This window comes from Chaetodon auriga, chromosome 3 (assembly GCF_051107435.1).
Source record: "Chaetodon auriga isolate fChaAug3 chromosome 3, fChaAug3.hap1, whole genome shotgun sequence".
Lineage (NCBI taxonomy): Eukaryota > Metazoa > Chordata > Actinopteri > Chaetodontiformes > Chaetodontidae > Chaetodon > Chaetodon auriga.
The window spans coordinates 24327501-24355170 of NC_135076.1; the positions used below are offsets into that span (position 1 = coordinate 24327501).

Genomic DNA, 27670 nt, shown 5'->3' on the forward strand with positions numbered 1-27670 from the left:
TCTCTTTATCGTGGTCCAGGTAATTAAAAGGCAGGCTGCTCCACGGTGGCAGGAGGGAGGAGAAGACTGCAGGGAAGGGCAGGGTAGAGTCACCACCACATACTACCTCTGCCAGCACACACACATACATACACACACACACACACACACACACACACACACACACACACACACACTATAGCACTATACACCCTCTGTCTTACTGTACCACATGAACTACATTGTCACAAATGGAGAAGGTTATATGGATTGCAGCAGTGGTGGTGGTGACAGATTAGTCTGCACTAACTGGTCTGCAATTAGCAAAAACCTTCATTTTCTTTCAAAATTACAGTGAATAAATTATGGCTCATAACAGTTTTATTTCAGGGGGTTTTTAATGTCACAATTAATAAACTTGAGTAGATGCACCAGCACGCCATGCTTAATGAGAGAATGACTCAAACTTGACTCAAAGCACTTCCTGTGACAAGTGACACACACTCTAACATACTGCACACACACACACACCAAACGGTTGGGTAAAGCAGGGCTGCAGCACACACTCGGGTTTGTAATCTGTGGCCGCAGCTGGACCGGCTCTTTACAAAGGATGCAGACCTTACCTGAACCCTGATGAGTCAGGTCAGTCTCCTGTGAGGTCACTCAAACCGGGAGGCGGGGGCTGGGCCCGGTGTGCTCTGCACTGACCGTGTACTAACTCACAGCTTGACGTTATTTTCGCTTAATTCAAGTCTGTACAAAAGACATTTCTTTGCGCCCAGCAGCACGCCGACTCTGTGGCAGTGGTGTTTTTCTCCTTCGCTCTGGTGTCTGCCTCTGACAGGCTCACATTACATGAGACCCGCCTTTCTTTATATTAGCAGCCCCATCAATAGGACAACAACAACCATGTGTCCGAGACAAAGTCTGAATGTCCAGCGAGAAATTTTGCCTGGCAGGGGTGACAGGAAATGACGTGGGTGAGGATGCAAACATGAGCTGCAGAAGCTGTGGCAAACAGCAGCGTTAGCTTTAGCTTAGTGCCATTCATCTTTGTCACTGTCCTTGTATTCACTGCAACCAAGCAGCATCCCTTCTGCTCAGCTGTTTCTGTTACTTTGCTGTGAAGTTATAAAACAAGAAACTGTAATTTCCTGAATGAGATGTCAGTCCCACTCCCTCTCTCTGACTGCACGATGGAGAGCTTATTATTTTTGCGAGTCAAAGTTACATCCGGTTGAACTCTGCAAAACAGAGGAGGTGGGTCAGTTTGTGGCCACAATTACCAAAATGGTATATTGTCTATGAAAAGAAAACAAACAGTCGCATTAAGATATGAATACATATGCTGTTAAAAGCCTGGATTGTCATGATGGATGATACAGAGAGCTTACAGTGGATAACTAACCGTCGACATGTTCCTCTCGTCCACAGCGCTGACCACGTGAACCTGATGCAGGCTGAGCCACGTGTCCATGCCAGTTATTTTCTGCAACCAAATACAAAGGTAATAAACATTGCTAAGATAAAGTTCTCCCTGCTTTCTGGCCCTGTCTACGTGTCGGGAGCTCTTCAGACTGCATTAAGCACCCTCTCTGAGCTCACACACACCGCCACCTGCCACGAACTCCAAACTGACTCAGTTATCGTGTTTTATGAGTTTCTAACACCAGTATCATACACATATTTTTGTTGTGACAACTAAACCTGCGTTTGATGAACTCAGAGGCACATTTTTCATATTTTTATGATGTTTGATGATCCCTGCAACGGTGCCGATGAATATGCCTATCATTTAATATAGAAGTACACTAGTACAGTGCGGTGCCTACGTTACTCACTAGCTATTTATTACGGCAATTAGGATACATTTTCAGCTTAGTGGTGGATGTTTGGTACATTTACAAACTAAATGAGCTGCCAATCTCCATTATAGCATCAGCATTTATCCTGGGATTTCATTCACGTACGGTGACTGTGTTAAAACCCCCTTTGTCACAGTTATGAGATTAAACTCACACACACACGTACAGTTACGAGATTTGAACACACACACACATGAAACAGCCGCGGTGCTCTCTCGTTCTCTCTCCGTGTGTCCAGCATCACAGCAGACACGACTAATCCACTGTGGAGTGTCTTAATCCAATCAGACCTGTTGTCTGCTGATCCGAGACACAGAGGGCCACTGAACATGGGCACACAGCGCGCACACACATTTTCACACAAAGCGTAGCCTGGCATTGGTACATTGTGCTACATAAAAAACCTGAAGTGCTGCTTTATTGTGACTGATCCGATTTTGTAAGTTTTTTGTAGGTTTTACTTTGTATTTCCCTCGTTGCTTCTATCACTTATGTCTACATTGGCTCAGTAACTTTGTAATTACTGAGATGTGGGGTTATGGTGGTGCTGCCGCTAAAAACTCCAGTCCGGCACGACACGAGAGCATCAGGAGGTGAGATGCATTGTAAACAGGTCAGACAGTTTCACCAGAGTATCGTAATCACTTTATTTTGAGGTTAAAACCAAAACTAAGTACACCTGAAATGTCACAAAGGATGACTTTATTAACATCAACATCAACCCCCAGCTGAGCCAAACGTCTTTGGAAGGGAAAAGAAAGGTGGAGAGTTTACAGTTTCTGTAAAGTAACAGTAAAAGGACCAACCTGAAAGCTCAGGCCGGTGGATGACGTGGGGCGGTGCTTGGTTTTGGCTTTCGGCTAAACAGCGCACTCACATATGTCTCTGAAAGTGTCTGAGGGGAGAAAGAGGCGATGCAGAATCTTCATTCATGTTTTATCAGCGCTGCCTAGTTTGACAGTTCCCTCCTTGATTCTGTCGTATGGCTTGACAGCGCCTGACAACAGCTCGGCAATGGCCTTAGTCCCACCCGTGTCTCTGATTGGCTACTCGTAATTCTCCTTTTTCAGACGAGAAACTGCTGTTTCATGTCACGATGGCAGACTCTGAAGAGTCATTTCAATGAGCGTGGCGGAGGACTCAAAGGTCAGCACTCAGGCAATCGACTTTGACCTTTCGTACTCACTGTAGTCGTGTGTGCAGACGTTATTATTGCCATCATGTGTGTGTTCTCGACTCAATGTAAAGTTGGTCGTCTGATGGCTCATTGCTGTAGTGGACGTCTTGGTAGTCACACTGCTGGGTGGGCAGCAGGGCATGTTTGCTGCATGTCATACCCTCTTCCTTTATTTCCTGTCTGCATCTCTACTGTCATCTGTCCATTAAAGGCAAAAAAAACCCAACAAAGGCTCTAAAAAATAAGACCCTAGTCGAAATAAACCGGAAAAATCCTGTGAAATCAGCCGTGCGGGAATCAACTAATCCAGTATCTTAGCCTGTAATGCTTGGCAGCAACTGCATGTGATCAGTTATCGACATTCACCGTGTTATTCTTACGAATGATTCGATCAGATTGTGTTTCAGCCCGTGTTGGTTGATGCGGATAGCAGGACTTCAACTTCCATAATAAACTGATGAATTGAAAATGGAGCCTTGATCTTGAAATTGTGACATATTAATATCGGGAAAATATTCTTTTTGGCACTGAGATATGAATTTCCTCCGTATCAGCCAACCCTATCAGCCCTTTTCCTGGTTGCTGGCATCCTGCTGCTCATCATGACTGACATGCACGGTTGCACACATTTAGCTTTTTTTTTAATTGACTTCAGCTTCCGTTTTAAATAACGTAAACAACGCAAAGCTGCCAGGTGGCTGCTGTAAGGCACTGCGTTATTACTCTCACACTTTCCTCTCTCATGTGGTGTTAAGACGCTTTCATTTCATCTCTCAAGAGTCCTTTTTTATTTATTGTGATTCATCGCTCAACAGTCATCTTTGCTGTACCTTCTCGCTTCTGTCACCCAGTCTTCTTCCAGCTGACAAAAACACACACAGACTCAGATCTCACCCTGCTGTCACTGCATGTAGTAATACGAAAGGGGAAAAAAAGAAAACGCGAGATGAGCTCATGATTTTAGTCATGTTGACTCGTCATTGACTATTTGCCGTTGTTTGCGGGGGATGCGGATTGTTGATGACTGATGTTGTGTTATAGCTTTTCTCTCCGTCGTCTCAGCCAAGGAGAAAAAGGATCTTTTCTCCAGTCTGCTTTCATCTCGGAGACCTCAGACTCTTGGCTGTTATTGAATAGCTGAGGAGTCATTTTCTAGTCCTTGTGTCGGGAAGAAGAAACTCACGCAAGACAAATGGTCCAATTCCACTTTAACAGGCCCATTCATATTGTAATAGAGGGCTGGAACAAAGGAAGGAGAGAGCCGGGACATTAGGAATGGCACAGTCAGCCTTACTCACTGTGTTTGACTCTGCTTGAATGTGTGTGTGTGTGTGTGTGTGAGAGGGAGGAGTGAGTGAGAGAGGGAAAGACAGAGAGAGAGAGAGGTTTTTCTCTTTAATTCTCTCTGTTGGAGATGTACTACCTCAGGGATATTCTGCCATCTGATCCATTTTAGTAGTGTGGCAAACAGCCAGGGCATCTTTTCAATTACAGAGAAATGGATAGTGTGTGTGTGTGTGTGTGTGTATGTGTGTGCGGATGCGAATGCGCTCGCATGGGTGTGTGAGTACAGAAGGGAAGACAAAGACACAGCGAGGCAGAGAGAGGGAGAGCCGGGAAGAGAAATCAGGAAAAAGGGAGATTTTGTGAGGAGGCAAGAGTGCAGAAGAGCAAAGGTGTAAGCCAAGAGGGGCCCGTATTCCTCTACTGCTGGCTCGGGGCTCGTCAAGAGGCAAGAGACCGAGAGCAAAATGAGAGGAGAAGTGGGACCGAGGAGGGAGGGAGCTGGAATAAGAGGGCTTTGCCACGGAGGGAGAAAATACTGCTCCCCCTCTGTCTTTAAGCCGAGCAATAATTCAAAGCCTCGGCCCTCTGAAGCCTTGGATCCACATTGACTGGTCATCTTAAATCAAATCAGGGCACTGGGCTGGCTGCTCAGTGTGTGGGTGTGTGTGTGTTGGTCCATACACACGCATGCACAGAGCCCCTGGTCTACTCTGAATTATTGACGGTGGAGAATAATTGATTGGTTCACCTTCAGGCCTATCAGCCTCCGTCTGAGCGCACCGCCTCATATCAGCATGCCTACTTGTGTTTAACTCTCACACTCTTTTGCTCTGCTTTTTTTTTTTTATTCCCTTCTCTTTTGCCTCCTCCTATTTATTTTTCTATAAAGTGCTCATCAACAGTAAAACTCCCAAAAACACATTTTCTTGCTTCGCAGTCGTGGCATTGAGCCACACAGGAAAGTTATTTACGTGCCTCGGTTTTGAGATGTCTGCCAATGACTGTTACTGTGCTGCTGCCCCAACACAATGCAGATTATTTCAGTTTGTTTTGAGATTTGAGGAGCTCATCGCACCGACAGATTTTCATTTGAGAAACTTAGCGGCAATGTGTCCAAAAAAATGTCCCAGTTCCTCAGAGCGGTCCACAGACCTCACTGTCAGCCGCTTTCATGGAGACTATTTTCCGCAGAGAAATCCAGAAGAAAGTTGTTGTTATTTGGCTGAACTAACCTTCAAGCCCCCGCCTCAGTCTTCCCTCTTATCGTTTCCTCTGTCTGTCCTCCCCAATGCTGCGACAGCCCTGGCCATGACACGCTGTGCAGCGTGTGATCAGTCATGGCTAGCTATAGTGTACCGGGACATGCATCCAATCAATAACATGAATCTGCAGGCGGGAGACGGCCGTGACATACAACCGCTGCCGCTGACATACATGCACATGCACAGATACACACACACACACGGGCAGAGGTGCACACGCATGCTGGGCTGACACACAGCCCCACAGCTTTGACAGGGCGGAGATGAGGTGAGGATGGATGGATAGATGGATGGATGGGGGGATGGAATGAAGGTAATGGAGAGAGGTGAATGGCACAGATGCTGTTTCTGGATCGCTGTCAGAGACGATGGAGACGGACCCATTTTAGGCCTCACTGAGAACTGGACTGTTTAGTCTCCAGCTATGGATTTTTACATCGTCAATAACTCGAAAGGCTATCGGACGGGGTGGCTGGTGGGTCTTAAGCTTGGTTTAGGCTTCGGCGTCGCGGCGACGCCGTACCTACGGCGTACACCCTACGCCGTCACTGAGCATTCGTAGTTCTGCGTCGAGGGAACGCGTTGCTCCGCAATTCACCGCCAAGCCGCTAGGGGGGTGCGGCTGTGTCTTTGTATGGTTTCGGGGGGCTCTTGCTGCCGCGAAGAGGAGTTGTAGAGGTGGTCGTACTTGCGTACCTCCTCGATAATTCTTTCTTCGGCTTGGTCCAGTTTTTCTTGTAGCTCTCACCACAGAAACTTTGAAAATGGCGGTGTTGTTGTGCTGCGACCATAGGGCTGCGACTGAACCGAAAATTACGTTCTGAACGGACCAATCACAGTCCTCGACGTTGACGTCACTACGCGTCGACGCGACGCGTAGTCAGGATTTTTTTGGAGGTGCGCGTCAGGCTACGGCGTAGGGTCCGCGTAGGGGTCTGCGTCGACGGCGTAGGTACGGCGTCGCCGCGATGCAGAAGCCTAAACCAAGCTTTACAAGTTAAAACCCAGCAGAATATAGAGCTCAGTTACCAGCTTACTGTACAAATCTTCTAGTCACAGAATGTTCCCTGCATCTCTTGGGTTGTTTGGGGTCCTCTTTCAAAGCTGCTGTGAAGCATTCCTTTCTCTCCTCTACAGCATAAATACCAACATGGCAGACTATAATAGCCTCTGTTGAAAGCAGAGTGTGGCACAGAGGCCATATAACTGTGTACTGTATCAACAGCTGCATATCCCGCTCTCTTATTATTGAAAATACAATAATCTTCTTATAGTCTGCATGCAGTTCAAGTAATGTTTATGCTTATTACGCGGACCCTGTGCTGTTTATACAGTTTCATTTGAAACTGTTGAAACTCCCCAAGCACACGAGTGATAGTGTATCACAGCGCAAACTGCACATTCTGATTCAGCATTATTTCAGCTACAAAGGCGGTGCTGCAAATCCCCTACTGGCAATTCTCAATTCTCTTTTCTTATGTTAGTGTAAACAGCGTGCACCTGCTGCTTGTTGTATCCATATCAGCGTTGTGCTGGTGGGACGCATGCAGCACGCGGGCATGTTATGCAAATGTGTGAACCCGGATTAGACCAATGGGAGAGTTAGGATAGTGTAATCCCCTCTCCTGTACACTTCATTATCATATTCACGCCACAGCAGTAGAGGCCTTGTCCTGTCTAATCTCTCTGACTCAAGCCATCTCAGAGAGAGAGAGAGGAGACAGAGAGGGGAGACAGAGAGAGGCATCCTTGCAGCATCTCCTCACCCACTGCTTTCTCCTCCGAATGTGCTGACTCCATCAGAATACCTCGCCTCTAAAAGAGAAGTCAATTAACCTGCATGCGTCTCTGCTCCCTTGTGTGCAGGTTCGGTGTGTGTTTGCGCGTAAGTCTGTGCACGCCAGACCTGATGCGTGTGCATTCGTCTGTTCGGGTGACAGGCAGGGGCGCTAATCCCATCGCCGTAGCTTGTCGCCGCAGTCGGCTTGCACGAACGGGGGACACAAAAGCGATGACACAACAGTGACAAACACACAAAGCCACACAACAGTAAGTCCATTCCATCTTAGCCGGGATAATTAATCATTAAAATGTGTTTCCACACAGTGTGTTTGTTTCACGAGGCTCCGTGTCGCACTGTTGAGTCCCGCTGCTAACATGCTTTGCTTTTACTGTCACATACTGCCAGAAGAACACGACTTCTCTGTGGGATAGAATTATTAGATGGTCTTCAGTCTCAGCTTGGTGTCTCTATGTCTTAACTGTGACAATATGGAGAGGGAGAGGGGGTGAAAGAGGCTGTGTAATAGAGACAGACAGAGCAAGAGAGAGAGACTACAGAACGTGCCACCAGAGGTAATTAGCAGAGCAGCTGTTTGAGAGGGGGAAGCTATAGCCGTGACACTGCAGGAAGGAGCTGGGGGAATAATTAGCTGGTAACACCCGTCAAGCTTTCACAAAGAGGAGATGTGTTATTCTACTTCTGCTCTCCACAGAGGAACGCCAGACCTCCACGCATGGTCCAACACCTACTGACTTACTGCAAATCCTTCTAGTTAGATGGAATTGGCTGTCAAATGTGGATATACTGTGTGTGTGTGTGTGTGTGTGTGTGTGTGTGTGTGTGTGTGTGTGTGTGTGTGTGTGTGTGTGTGTGTGTGCTCTCCATGGGACATATTTAGAACATGTTAATTAGGTATTGATTGTAGTGCAGTCAGTGATGATTTATGACACTTTCCGGTGAGTCTGCTGTCAGTGGAGTGCATGTTATGTATGTATATCTGTGTGTGTGTGTGTGTGTGTGTGTGTGTGTGTGTGTGTGTGTGTGTGTGTGTGTGTGTGTGTGCGCGCGCGCGTGTGTGTGCATGTGCGTGTGCGTGCACTCCACCATAACCAGGCTATGCAACCGATATGCAGAAACCTTTTAGCACAACAAAACCGAAAACTTTGCCAAATTACATTCCCCTCTGCCTTTGTGTCAGAGTAGATTAGACTGTCTATAATTTCTTCCTTTATGATGTCGAGCTTTTAAAACTTGCGTAGTGGATTGCAGCTCTCACTGAACCAGTGGCACATACTGAGCAGAGCAGTGGTGATGTGACAGGAAAAGTAAATTATTAGATAGTTAAAATACACTGATGTCATTATTTAGACCCACTTTGAAGACATTAATATTTGAATATAAAGATGCTTATTAGTGCTTCCAAAATGCTTTAGAATCATTATATTGAAGACATTACCATCAAGTTGTAAAATGATTATTTCATATTGGCTCAATATAAGTATTTTATAGTTGTATTATAGAATTTTGTAGTGGCTGGTTCTGTCATTGTCACGATCCTTGTCCAATACGGCGCAGTGAAATACTGAGCTGCTCGCTCAGGGGGAACTATATTCTCCCCCATCTGGGATTTGTCTTTTAAATTGAATTTAAACATGTATATTTAACAGATATCATGACATTTTAAGTGTTTTTGCATTATGGTCCTCTGTGTACCACTGGATTTATGTTCCTCCACAGTCCCTCTGCAGTGCAGGGAGTCATCCATGAAGACCTAACTGTACAGCAGCAAATAAAGTTAGAGAAGCCACTGTCATCTGTCTCCATATATCCACTGCTGGAGCAGTAACCTGGTTATGGTGCACCTAACCACAGCCATGTCATATCCCCATCGCCGTCCTCGGAAACACTCCGTCTCTTCAAAGATCACTCTGAATCTGTCTTTTCGCTGGAGCTGCTGGAGTTATCAGATTAAGACCTTTTTCGTGGTGAAATAGAGAAAAGAGTGTTATGAAGTGCGAACTACAACAGTGAAAATATAAAACGGCGTTCCATATTTCTGTTTGATTTCAGGTTTGTCTCCCAGCCACAAAAGTCTCATTTGGAGAGAAGTGAAAAATATGAAGTGAAAACGCTCGCATGAGACAGAAATGCTTCATGGGCTATTCATTACCGAGATTATGTCTTAAAAGAGGCGTGCTTTGTGAGCAAGCATATTCTTTTCAGATAGTCGTTTGTGTTTTTGAGATAGATCCACTGTACATTACAGATTTTCCACAGACTCTGTTGCCAAGGTTGGCAGTATACACTAATTAAGGGATAATGCCTGACGAGGTGTCCTTTGTCAGGAAGTCATGGGTGAGGGGCAGTCTAGAACCTGCATGTTGGACAGTTACCTCCACAGAGTCCATTAATTCCTGACCACAGATACCATGAAGGACATTATCCCACTTAAATCATGCATACTTGCTAAAGAAAAAAGAATACCAATAATTTATATTTTCTTGTGTTTTGCATCTAAAGTATCTAAAAGTTTTCACAAGCCATAACATAGTTCCCATGGTATTCCATTTCCTTTTCGTTCCAAACCTCACATTTTGCATGTGCACTAAATTCAGTTTTCTTGGAGTAGACTGTCACTATGAGGATCCCTGCTTCATCATCACCCAGTCCACCCTCCTCCTCCTCCCTCTCCTCTGTCTCATTCCCCATCTGCAATGTGGATAAGTACCTCTCCATTTCGGCATACAGTGCGGTTGTGAATAGACTCCATGGTGTGTTGCCTCTGCAAGAAACTCAAGTTTGTGTCCACTGTGAGCCTTTCTCTTACTGTGCTGTAGCATTTAGCAGTGCCCCCCCCCCCCGCACACACACGCACACACGCTCCCTCAGAGTGGGTGAGGCCGTGTGTATTTCCGCGCCCTAAGCACTCTCTACCTGGAGATTACCCTTCATTTTGCAGTGAACCGCTGGAGCTGCTGACACAGCGACTTGGCACAGGGAAACTTTGCATATGTATTGACTGTGTGTGTCTGTCCCCACGCGTCTCTCCTGTTCCCTTCACAGTGCAGGGTGAGCCACCGTGCACTGCGGATCAGCTTGCCTTTGATACCGTCTCACCTCTTCATTTCATTCATTACTCCTCACACTCACCAGAGAGATTTGGATTTACTTTCCATCTCACTTTGTAGCTTTAGATCTGTTGAGGTTGTTCGCAAGTCCTTCAAAGCTCCAGTATCCCACCGGTGTGTGTGTGACAGTGGACATAAGTGTGTGTGTGTGTGTGTGTGTGTGTGTGTGTGTGTGTGTGATGCTATGGGTCTGGTTTTATTCCCAGTGCTCTGAGACAGCAGTCAAACAGGTCATAAATATACAGGAGCATCTGTTTGAGGTTCACACGCACGCACACACACACACACACACACACACACACACACACAAGCACTGTCCCAGCAACCGGAAGGGTGTTGGCTTTTTTTTTCCTCCCCTGACAATGCTGACACCTCCCAGTGGGAGCCCGCATCGTTATGGCAACTGGGACAGTTGGATTTGCATATTCATGAATACTAATGAATGTGCAGGAATGGAAATTGAATGTTAATTTTTAGTTTCTCGAGCCATATGGTGGACAGTGCTCAGGGAGGGAGTTAGGTTCACTTTGAATCTGTTTATGCATGTTGTTATGGGAAGGATGAAGGAGGACGGTTATGCTGAGTGTTTGAGTTTGAGTCCACGGTGGGTAGGGACACAAACTAAGGGAGTCTGATCGCAGGGTCGCAGCATCGCGTTCTGAAAAAAAAAAAATGTTGTTGTTGTTGTTGTCTGTCTGATTGTTGTTGCTGTCAGAAAGACTGAAAACAAAAGCTGAGAAAGGTCTGAGTTTGAGCATTGATGCTCCATTCAAAGCACTGCAGTCCAGTTGAGTATGAGTTGAAAATGACCCCTGAAGGCCGCCGGTTTATTTTACGGATGCGCCGCTCTTGCACTCACTTCAACACGGCCATACTGCGACTTGTGATATTTTTCTCATGTTTTGAAAATGCAGAGGGAGCTGCTTGTTATACCGCTGCTGAATTATGAAAACCGTCTGCAGGATGAGTCAGAGCAAGTAGATGCTGCTTACGCCGCCTGGCATGAGTCTCTCCTGTGCCTGAGGAACCCAGGGAGGAGGTCAAAGGTCAAGCATTTTAATAAGTATCAGAAGCCTAACTGTATAACAGATTCAGTGGTGAGAAACGGGAAAGCAGTCGGAGTTCTTCCCCTCTGCCCTTTTGAGTCTGAAGAGCCTCTTATTTTTATCCCCTCTCGTGTTTTATCTCACTAATGCTGAACAATACTTCTGCCTCCATCCCTCTGACTCTCTCCTCTCGACACGCCGCAACCCCTTCCCTCCCTCCGTTCCTCCCAACAATCACCGGTGCATGTGCCCACCTGACAAGAGGAGCTCATCGGGGGCCCGGGGCCGACTGCTGCTTTTAAAAAATCCTGCAGACTTCAGATCACACGCGCACGGGATAATTGCAAAATGTTGTCACCTCCACTAAAATTATAATTGCCGCCTTTCCAAACTTAACAGAATAGATGAAAGTACTCCTGCAAGCTTTCAATCCCTTAGTGCACGACACAGGCGCGCGCACACACACACACACACGCAAAGAGAGAGTGTGAAGAGAGAGGATTCCCTCGAGATTGTTGCTCCTCAAATAGGAGACATTTACAAGTGTTCCATCTCATCAAGCCCCCTCTCTCGCTCCGCTCTCCTCCCTCTCCCAGCTCCGCACCATCACAGAGGGAGGAATACAGGTTAAGTTGTGTGAAATCACCGTGACAGCACATGCAAATTCACCACGGCCCACCCACAATGGAAGGTGTCAATCTGAGCGACTGCCTCCCTCCCTCCCTCTGTACAGACGCGCCTCAACCAAACGAACCTTTTTCCCGGTGCCGTCAGGATACTAAAGCAGCTCTGTTTGACGCTGTTCAGCTCCAGTCCCATATCTCATCTAGCCAATCGTAGCCTCCGGGCCTTTTGCTTGTTCATTTTGTTAGTCGTGCCACCGCATGTGTATGTATGAGTTGTAATTTGCATCTTTATGCAAACCATCTTTTCTGAACAACATACACATCCCTAAGAGCAGTTTCACTCAACCGAGCTCACTCCTCACAAACAAATGCTTTGCTTCCTTTTCTTGTGTGTGTGCGTGTGTGCATGTGTCTGTGTGTGTGTGTGTGTGTGTGTGTGTGAGAGAGAGAGAGAACGTTCTTATGTTCGTACTTCCTGTATCTGCAGGATTACTTGGAATTTTGAAGCCTTTCCTGAGAGTCCTCTCTAACTGCTTATGTTATACCTCCCCCAGTTCTAATCTCTACTCAGCATAATTGTCTAATCAGATGTATTTACAGATGCACGCTGGGCTTTCTGCCTCCCATCATTCTCTACATACAGTAATCTCCTTGTGTTCCACCACTTCTCCAAGTTATTGACTAAATCTCCTCATGGATTTATAGACTTGTCCATGTTTTTTGTTTATTTCCATAAGCTGTGATCAGTTTTTTTTTTTTGGTCCAACACATGGACTACCCTCCTTGCCATTTTTAAGGAGTCCATCAGGGGTGACTGTCAGCTGACGTGTACCTTGTTGTAACAGCATCCACTCTGTCCACTGCGGTCAGATGCTGGAGAGAAGCTGGATATAGGAGAAACTGTGGAGCGTCTTCGTCGTAGAATAGGAACCGGCAGGATCACTGCTGTTCCCTACAGAGAGGAAGTATCGGATAGAGGCGGAGGAAGTTTGGACCGAAGCCGAGTGTGATGTTACACCTATTATCACACACTGTCCCACACCGCAGCGAGAGTCACTGCACACAAGGACACACTGCTGATACACATGAGCACACAGGGCACACATAGGAATATGCACAAGAACAGACACGCGCAAAGCTCCCCATTATTTGCGCATGTACATCTTGTTTCTTGGAATTCTTGTGAAGAATATCGGGTATTTTATTGAATTTTGGATCCTACTGTATGCATGCCAAGGCCAAACTCTCTCTCCCTCTCTCCCTCTCTCGCTCGCTCTCGTTGGATACGACCAAGTCCCCAGCCTCCTTTATTCGCGTCTTTGGTGTTTGTTGTCACAAGCCCAATTTGCATGTTGATATCAACTCATTATGATCTTTAACTGAGTTGATGAATGCAGATTATGCATCTTGGTGCTCAGCGACTTGCCGCAGTGGGTGCACATGTACATACACACGCGTATGGGCACACACATGCATCGAAACACGCACACTGCCATCTTAAATGAATATGTATGCTCTGCAGAGGGATAGAGGAGAAAGATGAATAGCAGTGTTGTTTTACACACTGTTCTGCTGTCTCTTCCAGTCAAAGCAGAATGAAGCAGCGCACAGAAGTGAGAGCGAAAAAGACTGCAGAGGAGAGGGTGAGGGGGTCATCTGTTCTCTGTAGCATTATTCGCTAGATATTACGTCTTTCTTTCCTGCTTTTTACTTCCTCACCTACTCCCAGTGGGACGTGCTTCCTTCTTGTCTTTCTATTTCTTTCTGCTCGTGGATCTCAGCGGGGATAATAAGCTAATGTGATGAAACCAAATGAAGACGAGTGATGGCAGCAGGGGGAGAGATGTCAGAATATCCAAAAGCGGAAATGACCAAGAGAGAAAAAAAGATCACGGGCTCTCAGCATTTACAACAAACTTGTTGCAGCATCATTTCATTTTAATGACTCTCAGTAATTAGACCAGACCCCACGTTCTACTTCCTGTCTGTACCTCTCACTCGCCGCGCCTATCACTGAATCTCTGTGTAGATGAAGTGATAAAAAGCCAAAGCCAGCTGGAGCAGAGTGAGCAAAGGCAGACAGAGAGCGAGAACGAGCGGGGGATGTCTGGATTTAGATGGCGTTTTTTAGGCCGCTGTACTCTGTTACCAAGCAACAAGCAGAAAAGTCCTTAGTCACTGGGCGTCCGTGGTGAAAGCAGCTGATCTCACCAAGGTCGAGGTGAAAGGTCGAGGCAGCCCTCCTTCTAAGAAAATATTGACTCAAAGCAAATAAAGCAGCGGACTGTCAGGAAATACTGGAAATGTTGGAGTTCAGGGTGGGAGGAAGATGTGTGTTTGTATGCTTTTATACATGTTCTGTGTGTCCTTGGTGGCTAGTGCGTTGTTGTGTAAGCGTGCACGGCGTGCGTTTGCATGTTTGTGTGTGTATACAGTTGAAGTGACCGGGTTAACCCTGTAGCGTGTGAATCTGAATTATTCATGGTGTAAAAGCCCGTGAGACCCTCTATCCTCAGTGTTACAAATGACTACCTTCCTCCCCGTATGCGGACACGGACTTCACGCATGTGGATGGCGAGGGAAGTGGTTTCATGTTTATTTTATGTTATTACAAATGTAGGAACTTCCCAAGTGCCACAAATTATGCACTGGAATATAAATGATTGTGTCACCGTTGGATGGTCAACATCTCTGATACAACAAACAAGAATATTTTGACATTATGCAGATTTTTAATGGGTTTCGGGGAGGATAAGGTCAGAAAGCATCACTTTAGAAGGGTGCAGTGGGATCGGGATCCGGCAGGCCAGACAGGACCCAACACAAATGTTATGCAGAATATATTAAGTCAGCGTTTAGCATTATTATTGAAGGAGTGGGAAGGTGGAAATCCCGTAGATGTGGGTAGGTGCAGTCTACAGCCGTGTTAGCGGCTCCGCGAGGCTGCACAGCACAGTAGTACTAATTAGTCAATGTTATCATAATAATATTTGGAGGTGTTTCTTAATAAAGCCCTCTGCCTTTTGTTATTTGGTATTTGCGATGACTGAAATATCACATCTTTATTTGAAGTAATGTCTCCTCTCATCTTCTTCCCTCCCCTGAGGGGCTACATGGGAGAGCTAAATATTACACCACTGTTTTGATAGCTCTGTTATGAAAGAAGTCAAAGAAACCAAAAAAAAAAGGGCATGACTAAAGACTGAGAACAGGGAAACTGAAAACTGATAGCAAAAAGAAGCTAGCCAATATGTAAAGATGTTGACTTGAAAAGATATTTTCTATTTGTAAAATAGATTGATATGTTATGTGTTGTTTCTGGCTGTCATTTAATTTTGACGTGGAATCACAGCAGAGCAAAGATCCCTTTAAACTGTCCTGACAGGGAAGTCAGAGACTGTCCAAATGAACTGTGTTTAGGTTTACATGCATGCATTGGCAGTAACTCAGCAGTGAGCAGTGTTCTTATTGGTCCACCAGTAGACCCTTTGCCAACTGGTCACAGCCTTTTAGCCGTTTAGTCAGTCATTAATTAACGTATGTCCTACTCTATTATTTTTGAATCGTTAAACTGCGCGTTCATGCACCAAACAGACTGCCGTGAGCGCTGGGACTCGCATGTTACATCAAAGACGGAAGACATATGACGACTGGCATTGTTGTTTCATCGCAATTAACTGGAGAGGAGTCAACATCGCCGACAGTGGGACTTAAACACGTGTTTGTTGGTCCTGCGACCAGAGCTATTAATCAGTGGAAAAGCAGACAGACAGTGGGCATACGGTGACTCAGCTCCTTCCTCATTGTGTCTCACTGTGTGTCTCCCTGTGTGTGCGATGGCCGGCGGCTCCCCGTGGCCCTAAAGATTGATGGTGGTCTTGATAATGACTCATAGAACTGATTCCAGTCATGAATCTGCTTGGGTTCTAGCTGGATCACGCACACACAAACACACACTTGTTGACTGGCATGTCTCTGTGCATCTGTGTCTTCATTTCTACGCGCCATCAAAGCTGCACAACGCTCCTCACTGGGTTTAATGGGTGAATGAAGCGCTCACTAATAGCTGCACATATGTACGTGCTTACACGTGCGCACACATGCCCTGACAGTACTTGAACACGCCACATACATGCACACATTTTTAACACAAGCGTGCACGCCACTGCCCGTATTAACAGCAACACAAATGGCTGCCGCTCTGCTCCTGTCAAGCAGTGGGAGGGAGGATGGAGGGAGGAAGACTGCCAAGAACAGTGTATCAAAGGAGAAAACAGACAGTAGAGGCAGTGAAAGATGTGACTGGTATAGACTGTCTGTCCTCAAATAGCAATTGTTTCATTTCTCCAGCTGGCATGCGTCTTGTTTAGTCTGCTCTCTTCCAACATGCTAAATTGTTTGTATTTATGTGTGAGGAGGACGCCGAGCGGAGACGACTGGGTCAGAGACCAGTCACTTGTTTACATGCTGCCGCCTCTAATCATCATGTCATGAGTAAGATAATGATTGCAGAGGCAGAGAAAGAGAGACTGAAAGCGTTATTGTCCAAGCGTTTCTCGACCCTTCTCCTGTTTTAAGCTGTCAAAATTCTCTTGATTCCAGCAATTTGAGTTGTTTCTTGCTGTCAGAAACTGTTTCTTTGGAGTAAAGAGGTAATATATTTAACATCACATGTGAAACAAGAACGTGACAAGAAGCTGCTTAGCAGTTCCCTCAATCATCAACACCAATGCGATTAAATCACTGAGACCTCACACACCTCCCGAGCGCGGAAATTGCCTTCATCTAAATGCAACATTTGTCATGCTGCTGGGTAAATATTTTCAGGTGAGCGCGTGGGCGGCGTTCCACACTTTGCATGTTTCCTGTGTCTTGCGAGGGAAAGGATAAGGTTAATGGTACAGTGTGAGAAGCATGGAGGATTATTCACATGGAGCGGGGATTTTCATCTGCTTCATCATAATGAACAGCTTGTAATCAAATCCACATCACGGCTGCGCTGCCTGTGCGTCTGTGCACGAGTGTATGTGTGTGAATTCCAGCATGTGTGGGTCTTTGTGTATTCCACGCAAGAGGGTGGTTTTATTTTTTGCATGAATATATATATTTTTATAGCAAAGTGTAAAGTAATAATCAAATTAGGGTTTTGAGATCTCCCACTTGCTAAGCAGTATCAGCTAGTTTAGCTATACTTTGAGTTAAGACAAGTCCGTGTGTGTTTGTTTATGTATATCTATGTGCGCCTTCATTTTTCGTGTGTGTACAGCAAATGAATGGACATGACTCCTCGTAGCTTGGACATGGATGTCAGCCTTGTAATCCAATCACAGGGCCGGTAAATCAAATTACAGAGAGCAGCTAAGAGATGGGTGTGTCTGCACAGTGCCAGCCAGAGAGATGGAACTGGGCTCTTTGCCTAGAAGCACGGCTACCAGGAGTCGTCAAGCAGCCTTGCAGAGGCGGCCATGTTGGTCAACTGATGTGGAAGATTAGCACTAGAATTAATGTTTGCAGTGGATAAATTAGGCGTCCAGGTGGCTGTGGATCGTTTACAAATGGCAGCTCTGTAGAGGTAGCTCGCTTACTGTAAATCTAATAAATCCTCCGTATTTGCAAAGTAGTGTGATACATGGAAATAAGTTAATTATAAAGAACAGATAAGTGCCCCTCAGGTTTACAGAGGCTGGAGGGGAGAAGGAAATAAAAGAAGAAGTGAGACACTGCTCGTCACATGAGAACAACAACGGTCTGCTGAAAATGTTCTCAGATTAATCAGAGAAAAACTCCGCTCGTCATTTGTTCGCCTCCCGCGTCCTTCCATTTGATTCATTTCCTTATATAGACCAATGTGTGGTGTCACATTAAGGTTTTGTGTGGGCTTGTTTGTTACGATTCCACAGCCTGTCCTGATGTGCCACCGTACAAACGGCTGTGGACAGCTCGTCTGCGTTTCCCAAAAGAAGGTTAGGATGAGGAACATGAGAGAGAGAGAGAGAGAGAGGCTGCCTGAGTTAAATTGGAAAAGTAAATCCTTCTTGTTCGATGCCAAATCATCACAAATGTAAAACTGGTGAAGCTCAGAGTGGGGAGGAACACAGTGGGAGAGAATGGAGAGACACTGTAAGGGATATTGAAAAGCAGGGAAGCAAAGACGGTGCAAAAATGAAAAGAGGTCGGAAACTAACGCGGGAAAGTCACAAAGTGTATCTGGGGCTTGAATGTAACTGTATGTTTTCACTCTCTCGGTACGTTCCTGCTAGTTTGTCTTCTCTGCTTCCATCTCAAACAAAACAGGTGCAGATGCAGGAAGTGGTTTCGAGGCTCGATCTGAGCTGAGCAAATGGGAAACAGATCTCACTTGCGTGGTGTTGATCTAAAAAGCCACCTTGTCACAAAGTTCTCATCTAAAAAGCCCCCGAGCACAATTAGCTGACTCCACGTGGCTGCTAAAAGGGTCTTAAGAGATGTGGGTTTCACTTTGAATAAGGTTAGCTGCTGCAATGCCGCTGAATAAGGTTAGCGCTGCCCTTGTATATCCAAATGGGGTTAGCAATTGCAGCTTGTGCTTTGGTAATCATGACATTTGTTCTCTGCTGAATGCTAACGTCGATGCTAACCCAGTTTCATCAATGCTAACTCTGTCTTCCAAATTGAATTAATTCACAGGAGGATGTCAACAATAACCCCTAGAGCGCATATGAGAGGGAACAGCTGAATCCTGAGTGTCTTTGCTTCTTTTTGACTCTGATACAAACGGAGCCTCGTCTCGCAGTGCAGACTGTGTCTATTTAAATGTGTCTTTATAATCTTCTCCCTTTTTACTGAAAATCAGACGCATATTCACCCCACACGCGGCAAAGATGTGAACTGATCTGAAAAAGCAGACAGATATATATGCATGTGTGATGTATGTATGTGAGTGTGTGTCTGTGTGCGTGTGTGTTTTTATGAAGTTAAGTTAATGTTATGCATTAGCTAAAAATGTCTTTCCTCATCACAAGAGACTGGGTTGTATAATCCAAGCCTGTTTGAAGTATTAGTGTGTGTCTGTGTGTGTGTGTCTGTTTGTACAGGACATGCGTGCACACTCACACTCTAGTGTTCATGCTGGTGTTCACGCATGTGCCTGCGTGCACATGCATGCCCGAATGGATTATTTGCTGTGTGCAAGAGATCCAACAGCCTCAGCCAATTCTAATGAACCAATTATAGTAAAGTCTTTTCCTCCTCTTCTCTTCCATTTGATAGTGAGAGTCATACTGTGGACTAAGCTGCTTTACTTTATTGTATCTCATTAACTTAACCAAAACAATGTTTGAAGTCCAAATCAGCTGTTTAAAAAGAACATGGCATCGGAATGAGGTCCAGACCCAAAGTTAGCCAACAAACTGCAACTAGACACTGGATTTATTGCTCAAATCAGCACAAGCAGTGATGGCTCACAAGTAGAGTTATCCTCATTAACCTTTGTTTAGACAAGCAACCTCATTGGGACACAGGGTCTCATTTTCAACAGAGACCTGATCTTGATTTAACTCATCTATTTCAGTCGTACCAGCTCTGTGTTATGCTTGAGCTTGAGTGATAGAGCTCGCGTTGATGCTGGAGGACCTCTCAGACTGTTTTCTGTCCACCTCACCCAACATGTGACAGAGGGATTATTAAGATACCGATAATTGTCTGGGTATGATTACAAGGTTTATCTGCTGTAATTAATGCTCATCAAACGGGTAGTGGTTTTCATTCAGTGGTCTGTAGATGAAGTATTAGTGATGAGTGGTATTTGAATCAATAGCGCAAAAAAGCTTGAAAGGTTAACCGTGGACGCCTCATTTACACACAAAGACCTGTTTGAAGTCTTGTCCCTACTCGTCCAGCAGAAGAGTGGAAATGTCTTGCGGCTTTTCCAGTTGCTCTGCCTGTTAGCTCAAGTTTGCCGGGCTGCACTGGCTGTCCATCATCAAAGAGGGGTTACATCACCAGTCCCGTCTGGATTCAGAAAGCTGGAGACTGGAAGCGTTCCTTAGCGTCTTATTGTCTGTATGTGATGACTTTACTTCATCATTGTGAGAGAGTTGATAATGAGGAGGACAGAGATGTGCGTGATGTGCAGCAGAGGTCCTTGTCCGGACTTGAACCCACTTCTTTTAGAAATTACTGAACACACTGGACGCCATCGTGAGAAGCGTACAGCTCCATGTGCTGCAGGTGAAATAGTAATTTGGATGCTATCACAGATTGTTTTGAATGCTGCAGGAAAGCGTCCTAAGACCCGCTAATGAGTTAGCATCATTAGCATCCTTAAAGTTCCCTCGTCTCTAAATCAGTAGAGTATTTTAATCTGTTTTGGTTCGATTCCTGGAATGAGGTCTGTGGTTCACACAAGGTGAAGAGACTTTTATGTTTTGTTCTACGACATAAAATATGTCAGTAAATTCTTTAAAAGTCTTTAAAGGTGGCTGAATGAGGCTGCAGAGGTTGTCGGAGACATTAAACCCAATCAAGCCGAACACGGAAACTCATCTGCTCGCTGGTCCACCTTTACGGCCCCGTCTTGTTTACGCTCTTGCTCTTGCAAGCTTTCCAACTCATTTTTTTTGCCAAACGTTAACCCACTGGCTTTTTGTGGAGGGAACCAGAGCGATGCTAACTTCCGGGTTGGCCTATAGACAGCCCTCATCCCTGCAGCGCTCTGCTGTGACAGACGTTCACTGTGCTGAACTCCCAGCAGTCAGACGAAGCCTTTAATTACTGAAGGTGTTTACTTTGTGTCTTTTTTTGTGTTTACATAAAATCTCTAGCTCAGTAAAGGGGTTTTTGTGTGTGTGTGTGTGTGTGTGTGTGTGTGTGTGTGTGTGTGTGTGTGTGTGTGTGTGTGTGTGTTTCATACTTCAAGGAAGACTCCTGGCCTGTGCTCTGTGTTGCTATAGGAACCAAAAAGGTCAATAGGATGTCTTTTGAGTGCGTATGTGAAAGCTCTGCGTAGGAGACAAATTTACCTGTCTGAGCAGAGAGAGAGACTCTTTTCTGTTGCTTCCCCTTCTTTTTTACATCTCCGGTCTCCCTGTTGTGATCCCTCCCTCACAATAAACCCCCTTTTTACAAGCCTCCTCTCCTCTCCTCTCCTCTCCTCTCCTCTCCTCTCCTCTCCTCTCCTCTCCCCATCCTTCGTCTCTCTCCTCACTGATTTATAGACAGATCTCATCTCCTCTCTAGCACCACACATTGTACTTCTAGAAAGGCATTGGCATCGACACTGACAGCTATCTAATTGCTCTTGCATCCTTATGAGTAGCTGTGGAGTGTGCACCCCCCACCCCCCCCACCCCCAAAGCTATTACCAGAGCTGGTTCCCCGCTACATTGTGTGGTATTTTATAGTGTGTCTTTCATTGTGCACTGGAGGTAGCCAGTAGTGTCTCATCAACTTACAGCTCGATAGAGTAGTTCAGAGCAGCGGATTTCCTTCAGTGATGGGAGGAAGAGCCAGAGAGCAACCTTTCCCTTACAGATCCATTTCAGAGGTGTTTTAGTGTGCTGGCAAGTCAAAGAGAGAGTGCGTTATGACAGCGTTGATGCACAGATGGGCTCCACAAATAGCAGCATGATAAAATTTTGTCACTTGGATTTATGCATTTCTGCACGCACACACACACACACACACACACACACACACACACACACACACACACAGTTTTAGACAAAAAAAAACATCTTGTGGTAAATTCTGTTCAGGTTTAAAAGAGCATATTTGATTTGCATTAGTAAGGCATTTTTATAAGCAATCAAATGAAATATACAAACAATCCTCTGTACATGTGCACACCCCCACAAACAAAAGCACACACGCACGCACGCACACACACACACACACGCACGCGCAGGGTTTAATGAGACAGATGGCAAACGGCTGGTGGATGAACCAAACTGTCCGTGTTATCTTTAGGTGTAATGGTGCGGTTAATGATTCTGCCTTGCTTGAACGCTATAGAATATTACATAAATTACAATGTATGCGTTATCAGTTAGTGTGAGAGACAGAAGAATTTATCTTAGTTTGAGTAGCTGTTCGTTAGCCCTCTCTCCCAGGCACCGAGCGATATGAGAGCCGAAATCAGCCAGACAAAGCATCAAAGTTTTGCCCTGAAACTTGGTCTGTTTTTAGCTTGACCCGATTGGATTAGCTGGTTATTAGGATGCGGCACTGAGCTTCAAGGCTGCAGCGTTTCTTTATAACATCCAAAGCTCATAGTGGGTGGATTCAGCTACATGTCCTTGGAGAGAGAGACAGCCAGAGAGGCAGACAGACTGTGTGTTTATGTGTTGGCATATGTGTGTATTTATGTGTGCCAGTGTGCTGTGTTGTGTTTAGTGTCTGTTTGTGAAGGATCAGATGGACAAACCTCCTCCGAGTTTATCGATTCTGTACTCTCCTATCCTCCCCCTAGGGACAATAGCACACAGCATCGCTACCTTCTGCACTTTTGTGTATTTTTCTGTAGGTGTGTGCGTTTGTAATAACCCTACATGAGCACAATCAGGGGCTACGTTATGTTGTTTGTTGCTACCTCTGTGTGATTCCCCTGAGACCACATGAGGCACTGGGATTATCCTGGTCAGTCTCACATCACCTGAACCAAGTCATCAGTCACTTCTGTGTGTGCTTGTGTTTGCTCGTGTGTACGTGTGTGTATGTGTGTGTGTGTCTGTGTGTGTGTGTGTGCTCGGGGGGAATGCATGCACGCATAATTTCTATCTTGGCTCTGTTGTGTGACAAGATGAGAGGATTTGTGAACATGTCAAAACAATGCCTGTGTGTGTGCATGCAGTACATGTGAGCGTACATGTGCGGCCATGTGTGCGTCTGTGAAACGTACTTTCTTTTGCTCCTGCACATGTGGGAATATGCTTTGTTGAGATGCATACATGCAGTATTGAAAGCAGGGTTCTGCTCCGGACGACTTAAACAAAGACAAAGGAGGGGCCGCGTACGCTCCATGTGCTCAGACTGCAGTGGCAAAAATAAAGAACAAAAGCAAAATGAGAATGCTAAGATTAAAGCTTATGGAGACTATGACAGTAGTAGTTTTTATCATATTCACATGTTTTCCCTCTAAAATTTGAAAAGAAACTGATTTACAATTTTAAATGAAGTACAAGTTTACATACGCTATAATCAAGGGCGCTCATAACTCTTTTAGTCAGGTACCAGGGGATGCTGTTTGGCAGTCACCCCATACATGCCGTGGGCTTAATAAATGCAATCTTCCTGGCTGTCCTCCTCAGTGTCTCCCTCACTGTCCTCTGCCTCGGTTTGGTAGATGAGTACCTGGTCGAGCCTCAGATTAGTTTTGGCAAAATGCTGTTGTATGTGAAGACGCCACCGAAGCCTGCGTCTTGGAAGAGCTTCACGGGTCCATCCATCATGGCCTGCACAGTTCGGTCAGCATCCAGTTCAAGCAGTGCGAAGACGTCTGAGGTAAACTCTCCGCTGTTGGACACAGACACAGCGTAAACAACCTGCTCGGCTTTTGTGATGTCTTCTGATCCCTAAAGTCCAGCAGACTGCAGATTTGATCCTAAAACTCTGCTCATAGTTCTGCATTATCTGAGCTCCCCTTCACGTGAATGATAAACGCCTCCAACATTCAGTCCCAGCTGCTTCAATAAAGCAAAAATCGTGAGCATAGGAAGACATACAATGTGCTCAGCCTTCAGAAATACAAGGAGAGGAACATTACACAGAGCTTGCTGTTCTTCATTCAGCTTGACTAGCTTGTTTGTCAGTAATAGTTTGTGCCACATTTGTGTGCTCCTCACTCTTTTCGTGTTTATCAAATAAGGGATGATTGAAGTTCTTTCAGCCTGTGTTAAACACTCGGTACACTTGGTACCCCGGAACATCTTGGAGCCACTTTACAGACAAAAGTCTTTTCTTCTGCTCGGCTTTGGTTTGATGTTTGTTTGCAGGCGGCAGAATGCCGAAGAAGCTGCTTCATGTCTGTTGTTTTTTGGACATTTCTCACAGTAGGTTATATCATTGGGTCTGTGGACAACAGATGTGTGCAGATGAGAAATGTGTGTTGAGCGCCATTGACAGTTGCTGCCTAGCACGCGTACCTGCACAGCACTTATGTGCACACCTGTGTTCAATCCATGTTACCATCCTACCTACATCAAACTCAGTTATTTCTTTGCAAAAAGTGCTGAATCCTGTAGGCTGCAATAGATATTTTCGGTTTGAATAACAGGAAAAGCACAGCTGTTACCAGTAACATTAATGCCGGCTCGATGTTCTATTCTAGGCTCAGTAAGCCATGGCAGTTTGATAATGAGGCAGCATGCACAACACCGGGACCGTTAAACCCAAGCAACTAAATGCAATTCAGTCATCATTAATTCTGTTATTTCCACCTGTGTTTTTACTGGGACTTGTCAAAATATCTGCCGTGGAGACAAAAGTGTCAAGCATATCACCTCTTCACATGAGGTAAACTCGCTATAGCACCGTATACACCAATCTGCTCTGCTGTGTGTTTGGCTGCAAAAGCACGTTTATTTACAATGGAAATGTAAATGATTCCTGTGCATAACAAATCTCTTTCCGTGTTTTTAGTTAGCGGGATAGCTTTCTCATTAATGAGCCTAAGAATGAAACAAGCCAAAATAACACCCTCACACTGAAAGTAAATCTCGTCAGGCTGCAGCGATCAGCCTTGGAGAGACGAGTCAGACTTGCTTGCTTTTTGTTTTAGGCCATCGTGTAAAGATGCTCCCCGCGGTCCACGAAGGAAAAACCTGTTATTGCAAACTATGAAAACATCTTTCTTTAACTTTAGTTTGTAGTCTTCGTCACAGTGTGAGCTCTCCTGCCCAGCGTGGATTTAATTTAGAAATGAAACACAAATATGTCATTTATTTCCAGCACTAATGCAGAGCTGGAGCAGTGTGAGAGAGCACGCACTCCGCCTTTAAGCTGTTCTGTTCCTTGGTGGCAGGACACAGCCAATCAGATTCAGGCTGAAAGGGCAGGGGTCAGAGGTCAGGGCCGCAGTGACAGCAGCAGTCTTAGACCCCCTTTGGCCAGGTCTCATCTAAATGCTGCACAGGGGTCTGATTTGTGATTGCTGCTCTGGTTTGAGGATTGCTTGTTGGGATGGAGAGCTGATTTGTGATCAGACAGAATAGTGATTTATCGAGGTCAGCTGAGGAGGGTAAAAGGTGAGGTAATTGGTTGTAAGCTGCAGATTTGAGGGTATAAGAGCAATGAATTGTGGTCTCAGCGGTGTCCCTTAGGTCTCAGATAATGTTGCCGTAGCCCTTTGATGCAGCGCGGTATCACAGTTGTTTCATCGCTCTGAAAGATAAATGATTACTTTAGAGAAGGACACTCCAACCTCTAAACATTGGCTGGGCCTATTTTTAATATACTTACTTACTAACAGACATTACTAAATAAATTAGGATGGAGGGTCTCAATTTTGGTGCCAATATAAGTTCAAGTCCAATTTGTTTTTGACCGTGGCACTAAATTGAAGGGATTGAAATAGAAGTCCAAGCCCTGGCAAATTTGTTACAGACTTTGGATCAGTGCTTCATTATATATCTCATTTTCTTTCTCTAATATTGTGGCGCACGTAATTTCCCTGCAAATAGCCCAAAAGGATATATTAGTGTTATCAGGCTTTGGGCTCTGATCTGCATGGATACATTTGAAGGTCAGACCTCATAGAGGAAATGGAAATAAAGAGCATAATTTAATCTCAAGTGTATTGTAATAAAACTAGACACACAAAATGAGCAGCAGAGACAACGTACGGTCCATTGTTTTAAAAGCTGATAGAGTAATTGTATTGCAACAAGGACCACTTTGGAATAAGAGAACACTTCCAGAGACGCATAATGAAATAGAAACTGAATGGATGTGTGTGTGTGGGGTGGGGGTGGGGGGGTGGAAGTGGAAGTGCTGTGTGTGTTTGTGTACAACAGAAGAGACGGAGGAACGCACTCCCATGGCAGTTCATGTGTTTGTGTTGAATCCGTGTCTGTTTTTTCCTCCACGTGTGTGATGCATGTGTGTTTTGAACTTCTTTTTTCTCTTCACGTCGAGCCGACGAGCAGCGTCTCAGGCTGGCTGCGTTACGTCTCCCACACAGGCTAATAATCGCTAATGTGTTAGTTGTTTTTGGCGCCGCTTTCACGGAAAGTGCCAGACTTTCAGAGGAAAAGCAACGGCAGTTTAATTTGCACCTTGTCTTTAGAAACGCGCGAACAACGGCGAGGGAGTGCTTACGTGTTACCAAACCTTTAGGGGACGGTCTTTAAAAAAAATGGCTTGCCAAGGGTGTGAGAAAAGGGTTAAATGATGGCATCATTAGAGAGAATACGGTGGATTCTCGGAGAAGTCCCTACCAAATGCGCCGCTGTAGAAACTCTGCTCTTACTTATAGTATTTTCACCCCGGAGATGCGGCGAGGATTAAAAATGACAGTGATTCATCTGAGGTGGAGCCGCACTGATAGATATGTGAAACAAATCGCCGGCAATAAAAAAGACAATTTTGCTGCTAATGTGGAGGATCGGGCCTTTGTGACAGTCTCTATAAAGAGACCCAACGTCCCCCTCAGTGACTCCACTGTCCCAAAGCCTCGCTGCCACCTCTTCATACATATACATGGCTGCTAAAGAGATGGTTCATGAATACTATCAGGGCCCCAGCCTCTGATAGTATTGTCTGTGTTCCTACGTGAGCGCGTTGGAGAATGTGTGCTGCGTCTCATCATAAATGCTATTACTGGCTGTATGTATTCAGCTGTTTTGCATGACCGTCTGCACTCGTTGTGTCAGCTGTGCAGCAGGCACGCTAACCACAAAAGCTTTGTGTTTATTAACCTTAGCAGTTGTGTATCTTTTTTCAGCCGTCGCCCCCCCGCACAGGTACCTTCACGCCAACCTTCGCTTTTAGTGGTTTCTCCTGAGTGGGAACGTGTGCTTAGAAAAGGATTTTCTCGTGTTATCCCTCAGTGTTTTCTGAGCCTATGTGTGTGTGCATGTGTGTGTCTGTGGGCTTTTTCAACCTTTGTGTGTGTCCATGTGGGTGAAATCTTTTAATGCAACTGTTTATCAGAGGAAAAGCCTGAGGGCAAAAATCTCTTTCTCTCTCACACTCGCTCACAATCACACACACACACACGCACACGCACCCGCATGCCCTTTAATGAAATGTTAGCTGCTATAGAGTTTTGTAGTAGGCCTCGGTTGTGAGTCTTTATTAGTAGTGACTTGGTATTGTGTATGTTCAGGGGAGTTAGCTGTGTTAGACTGCAGCTGCCAGCCTTCTCTTTATTACACTGTGTTCTGTAACTGAGCTGGAGCACTAGTCCCAAACCTACTCTGTGTGTGTGTGTGTGCGCGTGTGTGTGCGTGCTTGTGCGTACCTGTGGCAGCTGTCATGAGCATGCTGTCTAATCATCTAATGTGTCACTCTTCACAGTGGAACAGATTCCACACTCTGG

At 45.4% G+C, this 27670-nt stretch overlaps 1 protein-coding gene across 2 annotated transcripts in view; it reads left to right on the forward strand.

The window, feature by feature from the left end:
* dab1a (DAB adaptor protein 1a) overlaps positions 1 to 27670 on the forward strand; it is a 189363-nt gene that overhangs the window by 40153 nt on the left and 121540 nt on the right. The window contains exon 2 of one of the 2 annotated variants that reach the window (XM_076726332.1): positions 1417 to 1489. The exons of the other annotated variant lie outside the window; for it this stretch is intronic. The gene's annotated coding sequence lies outside the window, so the exon portion shown is untranslated. The remainder of the gene's footprint in view (positions 1 to 1416; positions 1490 to 27670) is intronic. 2 annotated transcript variants of the gene reach the window in all.